The sequence below is a fragment of the Tachyglossus aculeatus genome, chromosome 18 (assembly GCF_015852505.1).
Source record: "Tachyglossus aculeatus isolate mTacAcu1 chromosome 18, mTacAcu1.pri, whole genome shotgun sequence".
In the NCBI taxonomy this organism is placed as follows: domain Eukaryota; kingdom Metazoa; phylum Chordata; class Mammalia; order Monotremata; family Tachyglossidae; genus Tachyglossus; species Tachyglossus aculeatus.
Genome location: NC_052083.1, coordinates 30,522,050 through 30,548,831, shown reverse-complemented (window position 1 = coordinate 30,548,831; position 26,782 = coordinate 30,522,050). Strand labels below are relative to the sequence as shown.

The 26,782-nt window shown below is 46.8% G+C and overlaps 1 pseudogene; it reads right to left on the bottom strand.

Moving 5' to 3' along the window:
• Window positions 1-26,782, bottom strand: part of LOC119940291 — a 76,959-nt pseudogene that overhangs the window by 21,007 nt on the left and 29,170 nt on the right.

The window sequence follows — 26,782 nt, the reverse complement described above, 5'->3', positions numbered from 1 at the left end:
GGAAACAACTCTCGCTTTTTCACTGACTTGCTGTGTCACCTGGAGCGCGTCACTTAGCTCTCGGCACACCGAGAAGCACGGTGGTCCAGTGGAAAGAGCGCGGGGCCCGGGAGGCAGAGGACCTGGGTTCTAATTCCGACTCTGCCGCTCACCGGCTGGGTAACTTTGGGCAAGTCACATGACAATCAGGTTGGACACCGTCCTGTTGCTGCATGGGGCTCATGGCCTAAAATGGAGGGAGAAGAGGTAGCAATTCCCCATTTTACAGATGAGGAACCTGTAAAATGGCGATCCGATACCTCTTCTCCCTCCACCTTAGGCCATGAGCCCCATGCGGGAACGGGACTGTGTCCAACCTGATTATCTTATATCTACAAGAGGAAGCGTGGCCTAGTCAATAGAGCACCGGTCTGGGATTAGAACCGGTCTGGATTCTAATCCCAGCTCCGCCCCTTGTCTGCTGAGTGACTCTGGGCAACTCACTTCCCTTCTCTGTACCTTAGTTACCTCATCTGTAAAATGGGGATTAGGACTGTGAGCCCTATGTGGGACAGGGACTGTGTCCAACCCAACTACCTGGTACCTACTGCAGCGCTTAGTACAGTGCCTGACACATAGTAGCCGCTTACCAAATACCATAATTATTACACCCCAGCACGCAGTACAATGCCCTGCACATAGCACTTAACAAAAATCATACAAAAAATGGACCAACAGCAGGACTTGCTTACTGATAACCATTGTTAGTACAATCACCCATCCCATCCCGACTGGATTACTGCAGCAGCCTCCTTTCTGACCTCCCAACCTCCTCCTGCTTCTCCCCACTTCAGTCCATACTTCACTCTGCTGCCCAGATTATCTTTCTACAGAAACATTCAGGGCATGTCACCCCCATCCTCAAAAATCTCCAGTGGTTGCCTATCGACCTCGGATTCAAACAAAAACTCCTCACTACTGGCTTCAAAGCTCTCCATCACCTTGCCCCTTCTTATCTCACCTCCCTTCTTTCCTACAACCCAGCCCGCACGCTCCGCTCCTCTGGTGCTAACCTTCTCACTGTGCCTCATTCTCGCCTGTACCGCCGTCGACCCCTGGCCCACGTCCTACCTCTGGTCTGGACTGCCCTCCCTCCTCAAATCTGCCAAATAATCACTCTTCCTCCCTTCAAAGCCCTACTGAAGGCTCACCTCCTCCAAGGGGCCTTCCCAGACTCAGCCCCCTTTTTCTTCGGCTCCCCCTCCATTCCGCGTCACCTCGACTCCCTCCCTTTTGCTCTTCCCCCTCCTTCCCACCCTACAGCACTTATATATATGTATATATCTATAATTCCATTTATTTATATTGATGCCTGTTTCTGATGACTGTCTTCCCCCTTCTAGACTGTAAGCCCGGTATGGGCAGGGTACTTTCCAAGAGCTTACTATAGTGCTCTGCACACAGTAAGCGCTCAACTGAATGAATGAACCATCTATGGCTGGTGGGACAGGTTTAGTATGTATTTCCCCTAATAGAATGATTCTCCTACCAATGAGACATTCTACCAATCTACCAGAACGCCTGTTCCAGTTCAACCCAACTTCCAGAATCCACTTCACTCCATTAGAAAGTTTCATGAAGCGGAGGAAGACCAAAAGTTACAAAATGTGCTGTGGGTTGATGAATTTTGACTTCAGATTCACAGTACTTCTCTACCTATAAAAGTTAAGTATGCCCTAGGCCAAAATGATTCTCCTGGGAATTTATTAATAAGGTGGGTTATCAACAAATAGGGCTTCTTATTGGACATATGGCACTAAGAACGCGCTCCAAAGTTGAGCCTATTATCAGCTTTAAATTGAAAACCAGCCTCACTCTACTACCATTCTATTAGGCTATATTGTTTAACAAGAAAAAAGGACTTCCTTACAGCAATCACGTCGAGCAGAAGAAATCTAGCACTGTGATTTTATTTCAGAACACCTACGGGTTTGAACAGTTCTTTATATTTTATCCCAAGTACCGCATCTGTGGATTTGAGGTTATTAGGCTCCTTTTTGGAGGAGTTAATAGACCTACAACCACTGTTCTTGCTTCCCCAAGATGACTGCGTTTCATTTTAAATATCTTTGGGGGTTTAAAACTGTACACTCCATCATGGCGAGAGGGTGGATGTACTGGTTACTCTATTCTAGTTCAGTAAGAGCTCCTGTTGCTAAGAGACCGAATGGGATTTGGGGGATTACTTGAACTCAACTGGAAAAAAAAAAATCAACCAGAAATGAATCTGTTTTCAGTAGCTGCTTTCAGACAAATCGGCTTGATGATGGTAGGTATTCAAAATAAAGGTGTCGCCCCATTGTCAATGGCAACGGGGTGCGTCTGATAGCAAGGGGTGGAAGAGAACATCAGTGCTTCCAAGGCTGAACTTTCAAGCTGTGTTCTGTCAGTGCCAAAGTCAACTTGATGAAATTCTTTGGAAGAACATGTATGGACCTCTGTGTGGGCCAAAATATTTCATCAAACTCTTGCCTTAATATTGGCCAAAATGCTGACTCCAAACAAGAAAGTGGAATTATTGCAAAAGTTCCCCAAAGACTGGGTACAACATTCTTTCTCCTGCTCTTAATGTTATTCTGCTTCCCTGTTTTTAAGTGACTTTTTCAAAAACCTGCAAAAGCTGCTTTTTTTAAGAAAAAAAAAAACTGAGGAGAAATAATAGCAAAGCTGTGCTAGACACAACCCCCACATCAACATGTTGCACCACAACATTAAATTCCATTTTTGTGATTCTTGTTGCTGGGGTTACTGCCTCTGAATACGAATTTTCTAAAGCTCTTCATTTCTGCTGAGGACTACACCCACTAAAGAGCCATTTCAAGGTGAATTGAGCTTATAAAATTCCACTCTCAAGTGTCACATGGATCGAGGAACAGCTCTTTTTCTCTGAGGCAAAGCCACCTGTAAGCTGCAGGGCAGAGGTGAATGGCTTTGACCCAAGCTGTTTGCAATATTAAATGAATTTAAAGACGCATCCATGTGACAGTATTTGAGAGGAAACTATGGGCAGAACACTGTTCAAAGCACTTGAAAGAATACCACAGAATTAGCAGACATGATCCTTGCCCTCACTGTGCTCACTATCTTGTGGTCAGCCTGTTCGATGGGTAAAACCATAGGGTTGGATTGACTTCCCTCTGTTGTCAGGCAGAACTTAACCTAAATTCTCCTGGGCAGGTGCCTGTCTACCCCCAGTATAAAACCGGCTAAAACCACCAAGAACCTGCATTTTAGATTTTTCCTACTTAGAGCGTGAGCCCCTCGTGGGACAGGGACTGTGTCCAATCTACCTTGTACCTCTCTCCGAGCTTAGCGCAGGGGTTGGAACGGGGTACGCGCTTAAATTCAATTAAAACGATTCTTGAAAATGAACTGCTGAACCAAAAGCCTGCAGCTCTTTCCACTGCAGCGTGGCTCAGTGGAAAGAGCCTGGGCTTTGGAGTCAGAGGTCACGGGTTCAAATCCTGGCTCTGCCAGTTGTCAGCTGTGTGACTTTGGGCAAGTCACTTCACTTCTCTGGGCCTCAGTTCCCTCATCTGTAAAACGGGGATTAAGACTGTGAGCCCCCCCGGGACAACCTGATCACCTTGTAACCTCCCCAGCGCTTAGAACAGTGCTTTGCACATAATAAGCGCTTAATAAATACCATTAAAAAAAAAAAAGCACAACAAGCAAGCTTAATTCAGACCCGCAACCCACTTGGAAGATGAACCTAATGACAGTTCTGACCAACACCTGAAGAAGCAGCAGGATCTGTGAGCCCACTTTTAGACTGTGAGCCCACTGTTGGGTAGGGACTGTCTCTACATGTTGCCAACTTGTACTTCCCAAGCGCTTAGTACAGTGCTCTGCACACAGTAAGTGCTCAATAAATATGATTGATTGATTGATTGGAAGAGCACGAGCCTGGGAATCAAATGGCCTGAGAGTCGGAGGGCCTGGGTCCTAAACCCTAATCCTAAAACATACATAGTTTTAAATGTATTTTTTTCTGAAGCATCATCAGCATTCCCTCATTTGTCACTCCAGCCTGGGATCTGTCCAGCCTATCGGAAAATCCCCACCAGATATAGCTTTTTTGTTTGGTTTGGTTTTGTAATGGTATTTGTTAAGCACTTACAACGTGCCAGTTACTGTTCTAAGCACTGGGGTGGATACAAGCTAATCAGGATGGACACAGTCCCTGTCCCACTTGGGGCTCACAGTCTTTATCCCCATTTCACAGATGAGGTAACTGAGGCACAGAGAAGGGAAGTGAGTTGCCCAAGGTCACACAGCAGACAAGTGGTGGAGCCGGGATTGGAACCCAGGTCCTTCTTACTCCCAGGACCGAGCTCTATCCACTAGGCCAAGCTGCTTCCTTATGTGCTAAGTGCTTCACTAAACCCTATGGTAGTTACAAGAAAATCAGGTCAGAAACAGTCCGGATCCCGTACGTGGGTCACAATCTAAGTGAGTGTGTGGGGCAGGGAGGGGGACATGCATCAAATCCCCATTTTCCAGAAAACTGAGGTACAGAGAAACGAAGTGACTGGTACAAAGTTGTGTAGCAGGCAAATGGCAGAGCCAGAATTAGAACCAGGTCTAACATAGGGGACTAGCATGGGCTAATAATAATGATGGTATTTGTTAAGCGCTTACTACGTGCACAGCACTGTTCTAAGCGCTGGATAAATGGATAAAGCATGGGTCTGGGAGCTACAGGGACCTGGGTTCTAATCCCGATTTCGCCACACGCCTGCTGTGTGACCTTGGACAAGTCACTTAACTTCTCTGGGCCTCTGTTTCCTCATCTGCAATATGAGGATTCAATACGCACACTTTGTCCAGTAAGTCCCGTGTGGGGCAGGAACTGTCACCGACCCGATTACCTCGTACATGCCCCAGTGTTTAGCTCAGGGCTCGGTACATAGTAAGTGCTTAACGAGTACCATAATCATTAACTATTATTATTACATGACTAAAGAAGGGACTTCGGATGCAAGAATCTCTGAGGCAAAAGAGATTTATCTATGTTTGTGTAGGAAGAACCTTTAAGTAGGGAGTCACCTTCAACCTGTGTAATTCGGGCTTTAAAAGCACTCGGAGCAGGAGGTACAGATGCAGCTCTGTACTAAGGAAAGCTCTGTGATTCCTCTCTGTTTCCCTTTTGCCTCCTTGGGATTCACCGGGCCCTCTGCTTCAAAGGAAGGAGCTGCGAGACGAGCCAAGAGCAGAATTTCCAGGCAAGTCTCCCGCCCGAGCAGATAGCCACTGGGTCTGAAGGATTAAGCGCTTAGTACAGTGCTCTGCACACAGTAAGCGCTCAATAAATACAATTGATTGATTGATTTTGTCGCTTCTGTCGGGGCGGGGGGGCGCGGCTTGAAAGGCTTCGGGCTGGGAAGGAATAGAGCAGAGGTGGACAGATAGAGGGGAAGACTAGGGTAGGGGCAGAGGGAGGAGAAGAAGGGAGGGAACGAAGGGAGCGAAAGGGAGGAAGAAAAAGTGGAAGGAAGGTGTTCCCCACTGTCTTCACTGACGGTCTTCTGGGGCCACTTGGAGCTCCGGTTTTGGATGACAAGAACATGGAGAAGACACACTCTGTCCCCGCCCTGTTCTCTGCCTCCACAGGTTTTCTGCAATGATTCCCCTGAAGTGGTGCCGTGGCAGAACACCCCTTATCTATTTATCTAAACGTTGCTAAAACATCTCCCGCCCTGGTGATGAGGAGCTCTGTACAAGTACCCACTGGGCATGCAGCTTCCCACACGGGGAACGCATGCCCATGTGGACTTTCTTCTGTTCTTTTGCCAGCTCATTCCTGGGGCTTGGGCCAGAGAGTTGAGGGTAGGAATAGTGCCCACGAACTCTACTGTACTGTACGCTCCCAAGTACCCAGTACAGAGCTCTGCACACAGTAAGCACCCGATAAACACCAGAGGTTGACTGACTGGCTGCAGGAGAGGCTGGGAGCGGCGGGGTGCCCTAGCCCGCGGCAGAGCCCTGCCTGGTTCATTTCTCGGTGGTTCCCGGGAGGACATTCCTGAACTTGGGGTCATCTTGGCTGTGGCGGTGCACGGAATGCAAAGTCCCTGGAAGACCATGGCTTCCTGTTCCACGATTACCGTGAACCCCCACAGGAGACCGTTCTCTTCCCCCGCCCCACCCTGAGGCTCCTCGCCCCATTTTTGAAGGTGCTGCTATTCATAATGTGAGCCTGCCCATGCATGTAGGTTTGGGCAATAAGACCTCTGAGTGCTGGATCATAGCAAGTTTGCTATTTATTAAGCCCTTACTAAATGCCCAGCACTAGGATAGCAATCAGATGAGACCCAGGCCCTCTCATGGAACTCACAGCCTGAGAGGGAGTAGGAACAGGTATCTTATCCCCATTTTCCAGATAATAATAATAATAATAATGGCATTTATTAAGTGCTTACTATGTGCAAAGCACTGTTCTAAGTGCTGGGGAGGTTACAAGGTGATCGGGTTGTCCCACGTGGGGCTCACCGTCTTCATCCCCATTTTACAGATGAGGGAACTGAGGCATAGTGAAGTGACTTGCCCAAAGTCACACAGCTGACAATTGGCGGAGCCGGGATTTGAACCCCTGACCTCTGACTCCAAAGCCCAGGCTCTTTCCACTGAGCCACGCTGCTTCTCGGATGAAGGAACTAAGGTCCAGTGAAATCAAGTGATTTGCACAAAATCACACAGAAAGCAAATTCATAGGCGGTGAATTTTCGTTTCCCCCTTCGGCCTAAATTTTCCAAAAAATCCCACTAGCTGGCACCCAGGACATCTGACTCCCAATCCTGTGCTCTTTCCACTAGGCACCACTTGACCCCTCCATTCAATGCTGCAGACCAGCAAAGGTGATTCTTTGCCCCGCTGATGCATTTGCCACTCCCAGGGCCTGGCTGTCTTTGCATAACTGCCTCTAAACTTTGCTATATTCCCCAAATCCCCGTTCCAGGAAAGCTACACATCTCCTTACTTCTTCCTGCTGGTCAGTCAGCTACAGCTATTTTCCAGCAGGCCCCAATTATACCACTGCTAGTGGAGGCTGTGGTCTACAAAACTTTGGGTCTGACCTCCTCTGCTTGAGTGTCTATGTTTTGTGTATACTCCCCGCCTCATGTACTGCCTCCAACTGTGTGTCTTCTCTTTCCTGTCTTTTTCTCTCTTTTTTTTTGTTTTTAATGCAATCTGTAAAGTGCTTACTATGCACCAGGCACTGTACTAAGTGCTGGGGTAGATACAGAAAAATAAGGTTGGACACAGTCCATGTCCCACGTGGGGCTCAGAGTCTCAATCCCCATTTTACATATGAGGTAAATGAAGCACTGAGAAGTGAAGTGACTTGCTTAAGGGAACCGGCTTCTGCCGAGGGGTCTCGCCAAGCCTCGTCGGTCCGAACGGTCGCTCCCGGTCATTTTCGGCATCATACGGTTGCGCTCGAAGCCTTAAGTGTTCAAAGCGAATATGGGGATTGGGATTGTGAGCCCCACATGGGACAACCTGATCACTTTGTGGCCTCCCCAGCGCTTACAACAGTGCTTTGCACATAGTAAGCGCTTAACAAATACCAAAATTATCATTATTATTATTATTATATGAAGTATCGTCGGTCATTCTATATGCCTGTACATATTTATTACTCTATCTTGTACATATCCTGTTTATTTTATTTTGTAAGTATGTTTGGTTTTGTTCTCTGTCTCCCCCTTCTAGACTGTGAGCCCGCTGTTGGGTAGGGACCGTCTCTAAGTGTTGCCGACTTGTACTTCCCAAGCGCTTAGTACAGTGCTCTGCACATAGTAAGCGCTTAACAAATACCAAAATTATTATTATTATTATTATTCAGGTCACACAGCAGGTACGTGGTGGAGTCGGGATTAGAATCCAGGTCTGCGCTCTTTCCAGTAGGCCATGCTACTGCTTTTCTCCCTTTCCATTTCCCCCTCACCCACGCGTGGATGTTTAAGGGGTCAACGTCCAGGGGATCATCTCAACCAGCGTGCCCACTATGGCTAATAAAGAACCAGACCAATGGCATTGCCCTGCGGGAGATGGGAGATTTCTGCAGTGTATCTGCTGCTGCTCTCTGTATCCTGCAGCGGCTGATCTCAGCAGGTGCTGCCACGTATTTCTGGATGAATGAGCATAGAAGTAGGTGGGTCAGGAGGGAGACAAGGAAGAGAGGCAGCGGAGAGGTGTAGGAGGTAGGAGAGCTTGGCTACAAGGGGAGGGGGAGACATGGAAGTCTGAAGTAACATGGCCAACGTCAGCCCTCTCGAACGTCGGGCAGGGAAAGGCCTGCGATGTCACATGTTATGCCGGAAACGCGACGTACCTCGAGGACGTCACTTGTGCCGTTTCCCAGAAGTTCGCCGACCTCCAGCGATCCCAGAACTCCCAGCTGGGCCGCCCCATCCAAGCCATAGAACTCAGCAGCAGAAACCACGTGGAGGGAGGCTCGGCGCTGAAAGCAAAAAGTGACATAAAATAATAATTATAATGATGGTATTTGTTACGCGCTTAATGTATGTTAAGCACCGTGGAAGACACAAGCTAATTAGGTTGGACACAGTCTGTTCCACATATAAGGCTCACAGTCTTGATCCTCATTTTACAGATGAGGTAACTGAGGCGCAGAGAAGTCGGATGACTTGCCCAAGGTCACACAGCAGAAAAGGGGCAGACCTGGGATTAGAACCTAGGTCCTTTCGCCTCCCAGGCCTGGGTTCTATCCACTAGGCAATAGAGCTTCCCTTAAAAGCCCCCCGTGCCATACTGCTACCGGAAAGGGGGAAGGATGGCTGAAAACTGGACTGTGGGTTCGAAAACAGTGCCTGAGAGGGCAAGTTCGAAGTGAAAGCTTGAGACAGTGGGGGTCCCATTCGTAAACCTGTTCGAAACCCCCCCAGACCAGGGAACGGCAAAAAGGCCCGGAAGTCAGAAAATCAGCAGTACAGAGCTAGACCAGGCTCGCTTCTAAATAGTTTAATCTTTTAAGTAAATATATTGTTTTATGAACCCTGCAGGGCCTGCTTTGCTTCTGGGGAAAGCACCCAACACACTAGAACACATCAAGCATTTTCATCAGTTGCTCACAGGCCATTTGTCTGCTTTAGTAATAAATAATAATGGCATTTATTAAGCGCTTACTATGTGCAAGGCACTGTTCTAAGCACTGGGGAGGTTACAAGGTGATCAGGTTGTCCCACGGGGGGCTCACAGTCTTAATCCCCATTTTACAGATGAGGTAACTGAGGCCCAGAGCAGTGAAGTGACTCACCCAAAGTCACACAGCTGACAAGTGGCAGAGCCGGGATTTGAACCCACGACCTCTGACTCCAAAGCCCGTGCTCTTTCCACTGAGCCACGCTGCTTTGCGATCTTGGGCAATTCAGTTACCGTCTCTGGGCCTCAGTTTCCACATCTGTAAATGGGGATTAAATCCTCCTCCCTTCTACTTAGACCGTGAGCCCTACGTGGGACAGGGACTGTGTCCAACCTGATTCACTGTGGGCAGGGAACGCGTCTTCCAGCTCTGTTGTACTGCGCTCTCCCAAGCGCTCCGTCCAGTGATCTGTCCACAGTAAGCGCTCAATAAATACCGTTGGTGATGATCAACATTTTGAATCTACCCCACAGTTTAGTACAGCGCTTGGCATATGGTAACCGCTTGTCGGGTACCATAATTCCTATTGTTTTGGAAGATGTGGAGCAAGAGCTGGTAGCAGCACAGTCCAGAAGGAGAATGGAGCGACGCTCAGGAGCACTGGGGTTTTGAGGTTATCCTCGTTTCCCCCTTCAGCCTGAGCTGACCAAAAATCCCTCCTGAGGGTAAAGCTCAGCAAAGTCGACTGCTTCCCCTCTTGCTTTTCCCGGTTCATACGGAACACATTTCTCCTGGAGGGACACCTGTGGTGACTCCATCTCTCCACCATTTGAAATCAGCCCGTGTGACTAATCAAAACTCTGCTGTGGGGGAGGTTGCAACCTCGGAAAGCCGATTAAAACGGTCCCCGGGAAAACAACCACTGCCATTCATTCCTTGCTCTGTTGTCGGGAATCTCTCTGTGAGGGATGTCCCTCCGAAAACCCCAATATGAGGTGGTGAATCTTCCGACTGGAGAGCTGGGAGGGGTCACTAGAGCCCTCTTGGTCCAGTCTCCTGACCTTGGACATTTGAAGAAAGGGCCATGTCCATGCTGAAAGGGGGGAAATTATTCCAGATTTCTTGGTCTAATCATAAGGATCTCAAACATAAAGAGCACTGAGAAAGAGGCAACAGAGTCTCCAAGAAAGAGACTGGGGAGTGCAGAATTCCAAGTTCTTGTCCCAGTTCTGCATCGCTTAAACTTTGTGTGCTTTCCCACCTTTAAAATGGGGATAAGATATCCCGTTTCCCTACAGATTAGATTAGATTGTGCGTCTGGTATGAGACAGGAACTATGCCCCTTCAATTACCCGGAATTTAGCACGCAGTAAGCTCGTAGGAAACCCCATCTTCACTGTGCCTCAGTTTTCACATCTATAAAATAGGTAGAAAATACCTGTTCTTTCTTCATCTTAAACCATGAGCCCCAAATGGGGCAGGGTCTGTGTCTGACCTGACGATCTTGTATATACTCCAACACTTGGCACAGTGCTTGGCACATAGTAAAGGATTAATAAGCACCATTGTTATTAGTCACTATTATTGTCATGTAATATAATAATAATAATAATGATAAAGTAAATGAAATGACCTAACTTCTATCACCTAATCTGCATTATCCCCTATATTCATGCAGATGTACACATACACACGTATATATATATATATATATATATGTAATTGCATGTTTGAGATATTAAATGTATCTATAACAGTCCTAAAGGTGGTGACATTTAGAATTACATAACACAGACTCACCTGGAATATTAAATGATCCATAATTTCACATTTCCCGAGCTTCAAAAAAATCAAGCCACGAACATCTTAACTCCAAACAGTTGACTGGAAAGGGAGACAAAGGGAAATTCATTTGGGCCATCTATATTATGTGCTTTTAGAATTTTTTTCACATTATTATTACCAACTCTACTGCACTCTCCCAAGCGCTTAGAACAAAGCTGCGCATGACGTAGTGAAAAGAAAACAGGGCTGGGAGTCAGGGAACCTAATTTCTAATCCTGACTCTGCCACTTGCCTGCTGTGAAACCTTGGACAAGGCATTTAACTTCTCTGGGCCTCAGTTTCCTCACCTGCACAACGAGGAGTCGCCTGTCCCGCCATCGACCACCGGCCCACGTCATCCCCCGGGCCTGGAATGCCCTCCCTCTGCCCATCCGCCAAGCTAGCTCTCTTCCTCCCTTCAAGGCCCTGCTGAGAGCTCACCTCCTCCAGGAGGCCTTCCCAGACTGAGCCCCTTCTTTCCTCTCCCCCTCGTCCCCCTCTCCATCCCCCCATCTTACCTCCTTCCCTTCCCCACAGCACCTGTATATATATATGGTTGTACATATTTATTACTCTATTTATTTATTTATTTATTTATTTTACTTGTACATTTCTATCCTATTTATTTTATTTTGTTGGTATGTTTGGTTCTGTTCTCTGTCTCCCCCTTTTTGACTGTGAGCCCACTGTTGGGTAGGGACTGTCTCTATGTGTTGCCAATTTGTACTTCCCAAGCGCTTAGTACAGTGCTCTGCACAAAGTAAGCGCTCAATAAATACGATTGATTGATTGATTGATTGAGGAGTCATTACTTGTTCTTCTTCCCCCTTAGATTGAGTCCCATGTGGGACAGGGACTGTGTCCAGTCTGACTGTCCTGTGTCTACCCCAGCACTTCAGTGCAGTGTTTGGCATGAAGTAAGCACTTAGCAAAAACTATAATCATTATAAATACCATTGATTTGCCCTTTTTTCTGTGGTTTGCCCTCCTCCCCTTTCTGTATTTTGAGAGTTGGGGGGGCTCCTCTCACCAAAGAAACAAAGCCCCAGTTGTACGAGAGGAAGGAGCATCCCATGTACTCTCTCCGGAAGCAACGCTTCCAGGAGGTTGAGGGCTGGTGAACATATTTGGTTTAATTACCGCTGGCCCTGGGCCTGGTACAGTTTTGTGGTTTTGCTAGTAATCGCGCCTATGTTTCCTTCGCAACATGATTGGAAAGGATTGGTTCTTCCTAATTAGCTAGCTTCACTAGCGGGTGGGGAGCTTTTCCTCCCCACCCGCAACCTCTGGGTCATCCAAGGGAGGACCTAGGATTAGATTTCCATGAGTGATTATTCGCCTTTCCTTTGCTGTAGTCAGCAGACGGATTACCGGGAGTCGTGTTGTCACTTGTACCCTTGGGCTTTAAATACAAAACATCACCACCAAAAAACAAACAAACAAAACAAAACAAAAAATCCCTAAAAAACCAACCCACAGTGTTGGTTGCAAACAGTAAGCACTTGATAAGTACTACTGCTAATCCTATTTCCGCTCCTGAGGCCAACTCACTGGCAAGATGTAGCAAACAGATGCAGATACTAACAATAATAACGGCGGTATTTGTTAAGCGCTTACTGTGTGCCAGGCACTGTACTAAACGATGGGATGGCTACAACTGGACTGTGAGCCCATTGTTGGGTAGGGACCGTTTCTATATGTTGCCGACTTGCACTTCCTAAGTGCTTAGTACAGTGCTCTGTACACAGTAAGCGCTCAATACGACTGACTGAATGAATATAAGCAAATCGGGTTGGTAATAGTCCCTGCCCCAAATGGGGCTCACAGTCTCAATCCCCATTTTACAGATGAGGTAACTGAGGCACAGAGAAGTGAAGTGATTTGCCCAAGGCCATATAGCAGATAAGTGGCAGAGCTGAGATTAGAACCCATGACCCCCAAGGCCCATGCTCTATCCACTAAGCCATGCTGATTCCTCCGTCTGTTATGATGTGCCAGATGGCTTGTGGGACACAAACTGCAATTAAAAAAATGATGTGGAAGTACCTTGTACTATTTATAAAAAATTATTTTTAAAAAAAAAAAGCTTCCTAAAAAACTCCCTCCCTCCCTCTCCTGAGGCCCTGCATTCCCTGGAAATGACCTGGTCCTTAGGTGTTAGATATGGTTCAGCTTTTTACAGTGTCCTTTTCCTGATCTTCCGTCTCACTTCCCCGCCCCATCCTTTCCCTCTTCTGTCTCCCCGTGCATCTGGATCACACAGAGGATGGTAGAATGCAGGGCACAGTATCAGCTGGGTGGGAAACAGGGCTTGGCTGCGGGAATGACTTCTGAAAAACATTCGGCTCAAGCAAATTCCTTTGTCTAGAACCGCGGGGAGGGGTGGGGTGAGCGACGGAGAGAAGGGGGTTTGAGGTGCAGGTGGGATGCAGTAGGTTGCTGAGAGGATGAAGGCGATGAAGGGGCCGATTATGAGACAGTGACCTTACTTTGCTACCCCCTCCTGATGATATTTCAGCAGTGTCGCTAGCAAAGCAGCAGCATGGCCTTGCAGAACGAGCATGGGTGCCCATTCTGCCACTCATTCATTCAGCCGTATTTATTGAGCGCCGGACTCGCTTGCTGTGTGACCTCGAGCTGGTCACTTCAGTTCTCTGGGCCTCAGTTTCTTCTTCTATAAAGTAGGTACCTGCTCTCCCTCCCCCTCACACTGTGGGACTGTGCCCCACCTGACTATCATGACCCTACCCCGGGATCTGGCACAGAGTAAGAGCTTAGCAAATACCACGATTATTATCGGAGGCTCAGCGTTTTCTTTCTGTGGCAGATGAATCTCTGGGCGATCCAGAATGATTCCTCTGAGTTCCTTGAGTGGGCGTAATGGAAGCAGCTTCAACACATTTCAGCTGAAATGTGCAAAAGGGAAATTAAGTCGCTTCACCACCCCCTTGGTCCCCGCCACCACTCGAACTGCAGAAAATAGCACAGATTCAGTCCTAGATGGATGTGTACCTGACTGCTTTTAGACTGTGAGCCCAATGTTGGGTAGGGACTGTCTCTATATGTTGCCAATTTGTACTTCCCAAGCGCTTAGTACAGTGCTCTGCACATAGTAAGCGCTCAATAAATAAGTTTGATTGATTGATTGATTGGTTTCATGGCAGAATCTGCACTGCCTGGTGAAACCACTGGCTGCATCTCTCTTTATGAATCAGATGCCGAAGAACAAACACCTGAGGAAACATGCACATTTCTCACGCTCCCCTAGTCGCCAGTCGCCACGGCGGCCAGGCTCTGGTGCGAGGATCTTCCGCCTACTTCTGCTGGGGCTCAATCCAAGTTTCTCTCGGCTGGACCCCTCCTTACCAGGGCTTTCGACGTGCCAGGGCTTCCTCGTTTGGTTTGAGTAGCTAGCTTGGCGACACCCTCCCCCGCACACTGGGCAGCCCCCTCTGAGCTTGTGGAGCTGCCTCTGTGATCAGAAAAATGCATTTAATCGTATTTATTAGGCACTTACTGTGTGCAGATATTTCAAACTGGTAAGAGCCAGCCTGAGTCTGGGCTTTCTTTCCTTCCGGACAAAACTCCGGGACAGATCGGAGACGCGTTCTTGCTCTTGCCATAATATAATGGTATTTCTTAAGTGTTTACTAGGTGCCCAGCACTGGGGTAGATGCGATATAAACGGATAGGACACAGTCCCAGTCTTGCACGGGACTCATCAATCAATCGTATTTATTGAGCGCTTACTGTGTGCAGAGACTTATGGAACCAGGAGGGTAAGAGGGGACAGCAGCAGTTCAATCCCCATTCTTACAGATGAGAAAACTGAGGCACAGAAGTGAAGTGACTTAGCCAAGGTCATGCAGCAAGCAAGTGGCAGAGCTGGGATTAGAAATCGGGTCTTCTGACTCGGAGTCCTGGGCTTGTCCCTCTAGGCCACAGTGGCCCAGGAGGGCATTGGGTGGTGCATCTGTGAACACACGGGGATGGACAGCCCCTACACCCTCCCCTGCTGCCGCCTTCCACATCTGCTTCAATCAAAGAAGTGGTTACTTATAATAATAATAATAACAATAACAATAATAATAATAATAATAATAATAATAATGGCATTTATTAAGTGCTTACTATGTGCAAAGCACTGTTCTAAGCGCTGGGGAGGTTACAAGGTGATCAAGTTGTCCCACAGGGGGCTCACAGTCTTAATCCCCATTTTACAGATGAGGGAACTGAGGCACAGAGAAGTGAAGTGACTCGCCCACAGTCACACAGCTGCCAAGTGGCGGAGCCGGCATTCGAACCCATGACCTCTGACTCCCAAGCCCGGGCTCTTTCCATTGAGCCACGCTGCTTCTCCAATAGACTGTAAGCTCACTGTGGGTGGGGAATGTGTCTACTAACTGTGTTATTGTGTATTCTTCCAAGCACTTAATGCAACGCTCTGCACATAGGAAGTGCTCAATAAATACCACTGACTGATTGACTGATTACTACTTCTCTTCCTCCTTTTCCTTCTCACCTTTTCTACCCTCCCTCAAGCTCTGACTGTCACTTTTTTAAAACTTTTCTAAAATACGAGGCGGTAATACCGCGGCTGCTCTCCCCCTCTGCCCTTGCAAATAGTAAGCACTTGATAAGTACTACTGCTAATCCTATTTCCGCTCCTGAGGCCAACTCCCTGGCAAGATGCAGCAAACAGATGCAGATACTAACAATAATAACGGCGGTATTTGTTAAGCGCTTACTGTGTGCCAGGCACTGTACTAAACGCTGGGATGGCTACAACTGGACTGTGAGCCCATTGTTGGGTAGGGACCGTCTCTATATGTTGCCAACTTGTACTTCCCAAGCGCTAAAGTAAGCGCTCAATAAATACGACTGACTGAATGAATGAACATAAGCAAATCGGGTTGGACATAGTCCCTGCCCCAAATGGGGCTCACGGTCTCAATCCCATTACAGCCACGTTTATGTCCACTACCTGTCCCCGGAGAGGCTGGGAGGAGCCCTAGGTGGGTAGGGCGTCGGGACGGGTCCATGCTCTTTGGCACAGGAGGTGAGGTTTTAGGGTGGAGAGGGGATGGAAGGGGAAGGGCAGGGTTGAGGAAACAGGCTGAGGGACTTACCTCCAAGGGTGTGAAAAATGACTCAACTCCACTGCCCCCGTGGAGAAGCTGTTGACAAAGACCAGGCGGCTGAGCTCACGTTAAAAATCAAACAGAGCAGCGTACCGCGGTACGATGGGAGCGGCAAACGTATCGTCCGTGTGATGCTACTCCCCAGGAACCAACTGCTCATTTATATTGTGGTCCAGCTGGGAATATATTATGACTAGAAAGGAGCGGCGCGGGCTTTTTTTTTTCATTCTTACTGAAATCTAATTCATCCCTCACACAAATATTCTGGCAGACCCATCAATCCACAGTACGAACGGACTGTTCTTGGAAGTAGATGATAATAAGCTAGAGCATTTGGTTTTTATTTACCTGTTGCTTTCTACTATGGGTCGGGTAGCACAATGTTTTCCTCAAGAAGAAAATCTTAAACCACGTTACTCAAGGTTTATGGGTAAGTCTGAGCCGCTTGGGGTAGACTCAGTTTGGGCTTTCGCAAAGAGTAATTCCAATAATACGATCACAGCATTTGTTAGGTGTTTACTATGTGCCAAGCACTGTACTAAGCCCTGGGGTAGATGCAAGATGACCAGGTCGGACATAGTTCCTGCCTTCTATGGGAAATATAGTCTTAAGGTTGGGGAGAACAGGTATTGGGGAGAACACGCTGAGAAGCAGCGTGGCTCAATGAAAAGAGCACAGGCTTTGGAGTCAGAGGTCAAGGGTTCAAATCCCGGCTCCACCACTTATCAGCTGTGTGACTTTGGGCAAGTCACTTAACTTCTCTGGGCCTCAGTTACCTCATCTGTAAAATGGGGATTAAGACTGTGAGCCCCTTGGGACAACCTGATCACCTTGTAACCTCTCCAGTGCTTAGAACAGTGCTTTGCACATAGTAAGTGTTTAATAAATGCCATTATTATTATTATTATTATTGAATTCCCATTTTATAGATGAGGAAACTGACTTCCAGGGCTGGTTTCTTTCCACTAGGCGAAGGTATTTCTGTCCCCAGGGCATCAGGAGGATTGGTGAAGAGGCAGGGAATCTGTATTCTGGAAAATGCCAGGCAGGGCAGCATCAAGGTGAAGCAGTGGAGCCTAGTGGAAAGAGCCCAGGCCCGGGAGTCAGGAGACTGAAGTTTTAACTCTAGTCCTGCCTCTTTCCTGCTGTGTGACCTCAGATAAGTCACTTAACTTCTCCAAGCCTCAGTTTCCTTACCTGGAAATTGGGAATGAAATAACTGTTCACGCTCCTAGTGTGAGTCCAGTGAGGGCCAATGACAGGCTGATCTAATTGTATCTACCCCAATGCTTAGAACAGTACCAGGGACATAACAAGCGCTTAAATACCACAATTATTATTATTAATGAGTTCACTGCGGATCTAATTGTAGATGCCATATGCACAAAACTCTCAGTAGGCTGAGAGTTTCCAGAGTACTGTGTTCTCTGGAAGAAGTATGAATCGTAGGAGAAAAAAGATAAAAACATAATAAGGAAAGAAATGTGGTTTGAGAGAACAAGAAGGGAAAAAGTCTCATCACCTCAGCGTCTCTGCCCTTCTCTGGTAAAAGTGACCCTAGAATGGGTGTTAGAATGGCCTCTCCAAAATGCTTATTTTGAACATATGTGTGTCAGTACACAGAACCTCTGTTGTAGTAAAATGGGTTCCAGAATACCAGCCCATGCCCCATTAAAAAAATGTCCACCTTCCTGCTCACACAATACTCTCCTCACATACGCAAACAGCAGCATGGCCTAGTGGAAACAGGACCTGGGTTCTGAACCCAGTTCCACCCCTTGTCTGATGTGTGATCTTAGGTAAGTCACTTCACTTCTCTGGGCCTCAGTTTCCTCATTTGTAAAATAATAATAATAATAATGGCATTTATTAAGCACTTACTGTGTGCAAAGCACTGTTCTAAGTGCTGGGGAGGTTATAAGGTGATCTGGTTGTCCCATGGGGGGCTCACAGTCTTAATCCCCATTTTACAGATGAGGGAACTGAGGCCCAGAGAAGTGAAGTGACTTGCCCAAAGTCACCCAGCTGACAATTGGCGGAGCTGGGATTTGAACCTATGACCTCTGATTCCAAAGCCCGGGCTCTTTCCACTGAGCCACGCTGCTTCTCTGTGGGAATTAAAGACTTCTTGTCCCATCTACGTAGACTGTGAGCCCCACGTGGGTCCAATCTGATTAGCTTACATCTATTCCAGAGCTTAGAATAATGCTTGACGCTTGGTAAGTGCTTAACAAATATCACAATTATTATTGGATTGTACTATATTGTATTATTATGACAAACATTCTCACCAGACAGCTCTTGCCTTGCCTAGCCTTCCCATGCCAATGCCCACACACGGGTGTCCAGCCTATGTGGGACTCAGTATCCCTTCACTTTCACCATGTTCTGTCCCCTTCCTTACAATTTGCACATTTGCAGGCTACCCTCATACCCTTTCCCCCACACCGGCTAGTTCCCCAAATCCCAGTATGCTCTATCCATGGTGGCAATTAATCAGTCAATGGTATTTATTGAGTATTATCTCTGTGCAGAGCACTGGACTAAGCATTTCAGAGAGTACAATGCAATTGAGAGGGTAGGACCGATCCCTCCCCTTAAGGAACTTACACTCTAATAACAATAATGACGATACTAATAAAAGTATTTGCTAAGCTCTTACTATGTGACACGCGCTGTTCTAAGCACTCTGATAGCTACAGGATTAACAGGTTGGACAAAGGCCATGCTCCACGTGAGTCTCACAGTCCAGGTAGGAGGGATTAGGATTTAATTCCCATTGTAAAGATAAGAAAACTGAGGCATAGAGACATTAAGTGACTTGCCCAAGGTCACGCAGCTGACAGGTAGCAGAGCCCTCGTTGGTCAATCATTCAGTTGGATTTACTGAGCGCTTACTCTGTGCACAGAACACTGTACTAAGTGCTAGGGAGAGTATAATGTAACAGTGAACCTCGTCTCTCTATGTTGCCAACTTGTACTTCCCAAGCGCTTAGTACAGTGCTCTGCACACAGTAAGCGCTCAATAAATACGATTGAATGAATGAATGAATAAACAGACACATTCCCTGCCCACAAGCTCACAGTCTAGAAGGGGAGAGAGACACTCTGACTCGCGGGCTCATTCTCTTGTCATTAGGCCATGCTGCTTCTCAACGTGGGGAAATCTAGCAGGGGAGACATTAAAATAAATTACAGCTACAGGAATCAGCAGCGAGTACGTAAGTGCCGTGGGGGTGGGTGAGTATCAAAGTACTGCAGGGATGGGGACCCAGGTATAAAGGCAATGCAGAAGGGAGAATAAGATAGAACACAATTACTCTTCCAGCAACTTAGGAGACCCAGAAACCCAGCTAAGTGACACAAAAAAATGGCTTCCTGCATTAGGCATGTATATTCAGCAACCAGTCCTGGGGTTTTTCAAGAGTTATTCTTTGAGGCAGCCTTCAGAAGCCTCTCTCTTTCCCCCCCGGGGTTAAGAATGGTGATTCCGCCAACTAAGGAGGGAAGTAGGAGGGTTACTCTATTTATTTATTTTACTTGCACATATCTATTCTATTTATTTTATTTTTTTAGTATGTTTGGTTTTGTTCTCTGTCTCCCCCTTTTAGACTGTGAGCCCACTGTTGGGTAGGGACTGTCTCTATATGTTGCCAACTTGTACTTCCCAAGCGCTTAGTACAGTGCTCTGCACACAGTAAGCGCTCAATAAATACGATTGATGATGATGATAGAAAGTGAAGAGAAGAGAAAATGAAGTGGGGGGGGTCTCAGATCCTCCCCAACAGATTCACACACCTTACTCCATGACTCAGCTACTGTCTCCCAGGCCTTTCAGTAACGCTCCGTGAAGAGGAATCTTAGACCAGGACCAGGAGGAATCCGTTGTCGGGGTCCTAAATGGAAACAAGGCCAGAAACAAATAGCCAAGTCAGCCCCCCGGTCAAGAAAACTTTTACTTCTCCTTTGGGGCAGAACCACAGATCCACAGCTCCATGAACATTCATTCTCACTGAAGGCAGAGCAGACCTTGTGCCAACTCCCCAGACTGTAAGCTCGTTGTGGGCAGGGTGTCTGCCAACTCTGTTGCATTGTACTCTCCCAAGTGCTTAGTACATCTCTTCTCTTCCTTCCCGGTTTCTGAGTTTTCTCCCCCTTACAGCTTGGAGGTTGCGAAGGTGAGCCTGGCCTGAGACCCCCTCCCACTCCACCCCATGGCAAGTGACAGAAGAAACTCCAGACTGAATTCATCTGTTTCTTTATTAAAGAGAGAAAACCAAAAAGCCTCCCAGATAGGCTATTGGTTCACAGAACTCTTCCAAGGACTGGAGAAACAGCTCAGAAAGCTGATTCTTTGAGAAGCTCCTTGCAGACACCACCATCCATTTGCCTACAATCGAACCACAATGATTAAGGACCTGGGTCAATTTAGCGTCTTAGCCCAGAGATTCAAAATATGGGATTTAAGTCGGAAGCTTCCCCAAAAGGCCTCTTGAAATTTGAAAAATAAAAACACATTCACATTTCAAATATCCTCCAAATAAGTCGGCTGGCGATCTAAAAACCATTTGTAAGATCCAGGCGAGTGGTACCCTCAATGAAACTGGATTATTTTCCTCTCGGCAGACAGGACTGTCCCACACAGTCCTGGGTCTAAAACAAAATGCTTTTTGATTCTTATTGGATTACACAGAAGTCTTGTCTATAGGGATTGGCAAACGCAGCTGGATTGGGGGATTTTATTGAACATCTCAAATTATTTTTCAAATGTTTCGGGTTGGAAAAGCCCAAAACTTAGCTGGCTAGGAATTCCCTTCCTCCCTTAATTTTTAAACCCATGTGTATTTTAGAGGAAATTGAGTCCGTATGTTTCTGATTCATTTACACTTAACTCATCAAAATGTTGTTTTGTAAGAGCCATTTGAAGTCCAAGAAGTCTCTAATGAGTGAATGAGTGATTGAGTGAGTGTGTGTGTGTGTGCGCGCGCTCTCTAAGCCATTTTTCAGGAACCAGGAAGTTGCGTCTTTCCAGGCCTTGTTTGAACCGAAAAGGTGGAATTTGCCAAATCTGAACAAAATGCAATCTTTTGTCCTTACTTCTCTGGTTTAACTAACCTGGCAGTGGAAGGCCAGGGGATTCATCTGTTAAATTGAGTTAAATATTGAAGTAGGTCAAAGGCAGAGCTTTCCTCCTGCGATCCAGTGCCATTTCTCCATTTAATTAGTTACCCTGGCTGTGAAAAGCTGGTTTTTCTTATGGAAACAGTGGCAGGCTTTTGTGAGATTCAAACGAAAGGAAAATCAAAATGGGGAGTTGGAGATTAGGACTCGCCTGTGACTAGTGGCGACCACTAACTCTTGGGTAGGCCGAGAGGTGAACCTCAAAGCTATTCCTGAACCTGTATGGCATTAGGGATTTGGGGAAACTATGACCCCCCACACACAACACCGCCCTCCAACAAAACATATGCATTAACTTTATAAATGATGAGCCTCTAGTCCATACTAATTTTATTTGCATCCTCCTTAGTATTCATGGATGGAGATCTGCTCAATTTATTCATTTTTAATGGAGTGGTTAATCTTGTTACCCCAGTAAGAGTAATAAGCTCACTGTGAATGGGTCTACCAACTCTGTTGTACTGTAGTCTCCCAAACACTTACTACAGTGCTCTGCACACAGAAAGTGCTCAATAAATACCTTGGATTGATTTGTTATTCTGTACTTCAAGGGCCTAGTACAGTGCTCTCAATACGTGCCGCTACCACCACCACCACTTATTTTGCTAAGGTAACCAGACTTCCCACTTAGTAATAATAATGATGGCATTTGTTAAGCTCTTACTATGTGCAAAGCACTGTTCTAAGCGCTGGGGGGATACAAGGTGATCAGGTTGTCCCTCGTGGGGCTCACACGCTCATTTTACAGATGAGGTAACTGAGGCTCAGAGAAGTTAAGTGACTTGCCCGATGTCACACAGCAGACATGTGGCGGAGCGGGTATTCGAACCCATGACCTCTGACTCCAAAGCCCGTGCTCTTTCCACTGAGCCTCGCTCATTCTCTATCTTAGCCCAAGATAGCTTCCGTATCATCATCAATTGTATTTATTGAGCGCTTACTGTGTGCAGAGCACTGTACTAAGCGCTTGGGAAGTACAAGTTGGTAACGGTCATTCTAGAGTTTGCATAAGAAGTCGTCAGGACGTTGTCACACCTCTTCTCCTCCTACGTTTAAGCGGAACCTAGTCTAGTAAGGAGGGAAGAGACAATGGGAGGCTGTTGACAACTGACACTGAGCACAATGAGTCTAGCAAACGGACAAGGAGGTGCAAGCTAGTAATTGTGCTGCTTTTAGCATCTGCCTCACCAAATGGAGCTTTGGTTTCCCCCATTTCCCAAGATAGCCATTGTAAATTCTGAGCTCTGACACTGGCTTCTGGGCGTGGATTCATCCTAAATTAATAGGCTCCTCTCCCAGAACTGCGGTACCAGGGGTAACTAAGCTGCCTCCGGGAATGGCTTTGCAGATGGATGGCACCCTCTCCCAGCTATTGAAAAGCAACACCTTCATTCTTAGAGAAGCTGGCTGAGAAGCAGCGCTGACCTAGTGGAAAGAGTACGGGATTGGGTGTCAGGAGATCTGGGTTCTACTTCCGCCTCCATCAATCAATCAATCAATCAATCAATCGTATTTATTGAGCACTTACTGTAAGCGCTTGGGAAGTACAAGTCGGCAACACATAGAGACAGTCCCTACCCAACAGCGGGCTCACAGTCTAGAAGGGGGAGACAGAGAACAAAACCAAACATACTAACAAAATAAAATAAATAGAATAGATATGCACAAGTAAGATAGAGTAATAAATATGTACAAACATATATACAGGTAATGTGGGGAAGGGAAGGGGGTAAGATGGGGGGGATGGAGAGGCGGACGAGGGTGACCTTGGACAAGTCACTTCATTTCTCTGGGCCTCAGTTTCCTTGCCTCTAAAATGCGGATTAAAATACCTGGCCTCCCTCCCTCTTCGACTGTGAGCCCCTCGTGGGCCAGAGGTTTTATCTGACCTGATTATCCTGCATCAAGACAGTGCTTGGCACGTTGTGAGGATCATACAAATACCATTATTGCTATTACGGCTTTTTGAACAGTTAGGAGCTCAACTGGCCGATACCGCGGGGAAGCCTGTGGGATGATAGCAGCTGATCCTCTTCTGATTTCACTATTCCGATTCAGCGGGAATCTGGCCCACGCCCTAGAAGCCACATTTCACATGAATGGCCCAACCCAACATTTTGTGGTTTAAGAGTGCCATCTTGAGGAGTTCTCTATTCCAAGGAACCACTTGGCAACAGATGAGAGAAGAAACCAGAGATTCTCAGAGGAAGGGCTAGAAGCTTCTAGATTATTTTACAAACCTTGCGTCAACCTATGGGGATGTTCAAGGGGCACAAAACAGACCCCAAAGACAATGGTTTTGTTTTCAGCGGGCAAAAACAATACCGACAATGCCTCCAAGTAACGCTTTCCCCTCAGTAACAGTGGCCAAGTCAATAGCTTCTTTTTTTTTTTTTTTCCACACTTAATCACTGCTACAGAAAAACACTGCTATTTGGAGGGGCTGGGCTACAATGTAAATGACTGTTGAAATTGACAAGCTGGCTGGGATATTTAGAGATTTTCGGGATTGTTCCTCAGGTCGGTCGCCTTACAGTCAATAAGAAGGTTGGGCACTGATCATCATCAATCGTATTTATTGAGCGCTTACTATGTGCAGAGCACTGTACTAAGCGCTTTGGAGAATCTCAGACAGCCCTTTGCTGCCTTTTTGTTCAAAATGGTACTTGTTAAGCGCTTACTATGTGTTAGGCACTGTATTAAGCACTGGGGTAGACACAAAATGATTAGATTGAACCCTGACCCACATGGGGCTCACAATCTAATTCGCAGGGAGATTTAATCCCCACTTCACCAAACAATTAACTGGGACAGGGAGAAATGACGAGACTCGCCCAAGATCACACAGCAGAAAAGTGATGGGGACAAGACTGGCAGAACGTACGTCCTCTGACTCCCAAGCCCGCACTCCTTACATTAGGCCACTCTGCTTTGCTGAGACAGAGGCAACAGACACACGTTATAACAATAATAATAATGTTGGCATTTGTTAAGCGCTTACTATGTGCAAAGTACTGTTCTAAGCGCTGGGGTAGATACAAGGTAATCAGGTTGTCCCACATGGGGCTTACAGTCTTCATTCCCATTTTACAGATGAGGGAACTGAGGCCCGGAGAAGTGAAGTGACTTGCCCAAAGTCACACAGCTGACAAGTGGCGGAGCAGGGATTTGAACCCACAACCTCTGACTCCAAAGCCCGGGCTCTTTTCCACTGAGCCATGCTGCTTCTCTATGCAAGGTGCATTATGTACATTAGGTAAAATAACGTAGCTGCGTTTTTTTGAACACCTAACTGGGTACTCGGAGCACTCCACTCATCACTTTGGAGAGTACAATTGAGTTCTAGTTGAGTTCTAGTCTTTTAGACTGCGAGCCCACTGTTGAGTAGGGACTGTCTCTATATGTTGCCAACTTGTACTTCCCAAGCGCTTAGTACAGTGCTCTGCATACAGTAAGCGCTCAATAAATACGATTGATTGATTGATTCTAGGTTCTTGGCAGAAATAGGCAGACCCTAAAAAATCCTAGCACTTATCCTGACCTGCCTTGACTACTGCCTCTGCCCCCTCACTGACTTTGTCTCCCCACTCCAGCGCACACTTCACTCTGCTACTTGGATCATTTATCAACAAAAACATTCAGTCCATGTCTCCCCAGTCCTCAAGAACCCCCAATGGCTGCTCATACTCCTTGCTTAAAACACTCAAATCATCTCGCCCCATCTTACCTCACTTCACTTAACTCCTACTACAGCCCAGCCCACACACTCTGCCCCAATAAATCGTATTTATTGAGCGCTTACTGTGTGCAGAGCAGTGAACTAAGTGCTTGGGAAAGTACAATACAGCAATAGAAAGAATTCCTGCCCACAATGAGTTCATTCATTCATTCAATCCTATTTATTGAGCGCTCACTGTGTGCACAGCACTGTACTAAGCGCTTGGGAAGTACAAGTTGGCAGCATACAGAGATGGTCCCTACCCACCAGCGGGCTCACAGTCTAGAAGGGGGAGACAGACAACCAAACATATTCACAAAATAAAATAAATAGACTAGCAAATTCTAAGTGCTGGGGAAGTTACAAGGTGATGAGGTTGTTCCACGGGGGGATCACAGTCTTCATCCCCATTTTCCAGATGAGGAAACTGAGGCCCAGAGAAGTGAAGTGACTTGCCCAAAGTCACACAACTGACAAGTGGCGGAGTCGGGATTTAAACCCATGACCTCGGACTCCAAAGCCCGGGCTCTTTCCACTGAGCCACGCGGCTTCTCTTATCCAACCCTGACTCTGAATTAAGGCCCAGATAAGACCGTCTGAAAAGTTCAGAGTCTAGGGGCATTGCCAGATTACTTACTGTACCCCAATCTCATCTCTTTCGATGCCGATTCCTCTCCCATGTCCTCTCCTTAGCCGGGAACTCGCTCCCTCTCCGTATACACCAGACTACCTTTCTCTCCTCCTTCAAAGCATTAATAAGGTCTCATCTTCAAGAGGCTTTCCCCTATTAAGCCCTCTTTGCCCTGGTAAATTCGTTATGGGCAGGGAACGTATCTGCTAATTCTGCTGTACTCTCCCAAGCACTTAGTACAGCGCTCTGCACATAGTGAGCCCTCAAAAAATACCACTGATTGATTGACTGATTCAATTCTCTATCAGCAGTGCATCCTGAGGCCTGCTCTGAATTGCTGTTCTTTGGAGGCTATTTTCACTTCAGCCTGGGCTTCAATCCTTAGTGCCAAGCTGAAAATCACGCCTCAGCTTGAAGGCCTCTGTCTCAAATTTGACATTTCCAGAAAAATAATCCCCACTGCCAACTCCCTGCTTCCTAACACTTCTCCCTGGTCTGCCACTTGGTAGATAAGAGGGTCTAGAATAGAACTGGTACTCACGTTTCATATATAAAAAGACATTTTTCTCTTGTTCCAGTCTCCATGATTCTTTCCCTGTGCCATACTTGAAGGACAACAACAACAAGAATGGTATTTATTAAGCACTTACTATGTGCAAAGCACTGTTCTAAGCACTGGACAGGGCTACCTCATACACATCCAAAAGGAATTATCACATATAATGAGAAGCAGAGGGGCCTAGCGGAAAGAACCCAAAGGACCTGGGTTCTAATCCAGGCCCTGCCACTTGCCTGCTGTGTGACCTTGGGCAAGTCACTTCAATTCTCAGTACCTCGGTTTCCTCTTCTGCAAAAAGGGGAATAGATACCTGTTCTCCCTCCTACCCAGATTCTGAGCCCCAAGTGCATTACCTTGTTTCTAGCCCAGCATGATGCTTACCATATAGTAACTGTGCTTTCCAAGAGCTTAGTGCAGTGCTCTGCACACAGTAAGCGCTCAATAAATACAACTGAATGTAGTAAGTGCTTAACAAATACCACAATGATGATGATGGCAGGGAATCATCTTTCTACTTGTTTTGTTTTGTTGTCTGTCTCCCCTTTCTAGACTGTGAGCCCGTTGTTGGGTAGGAACCATC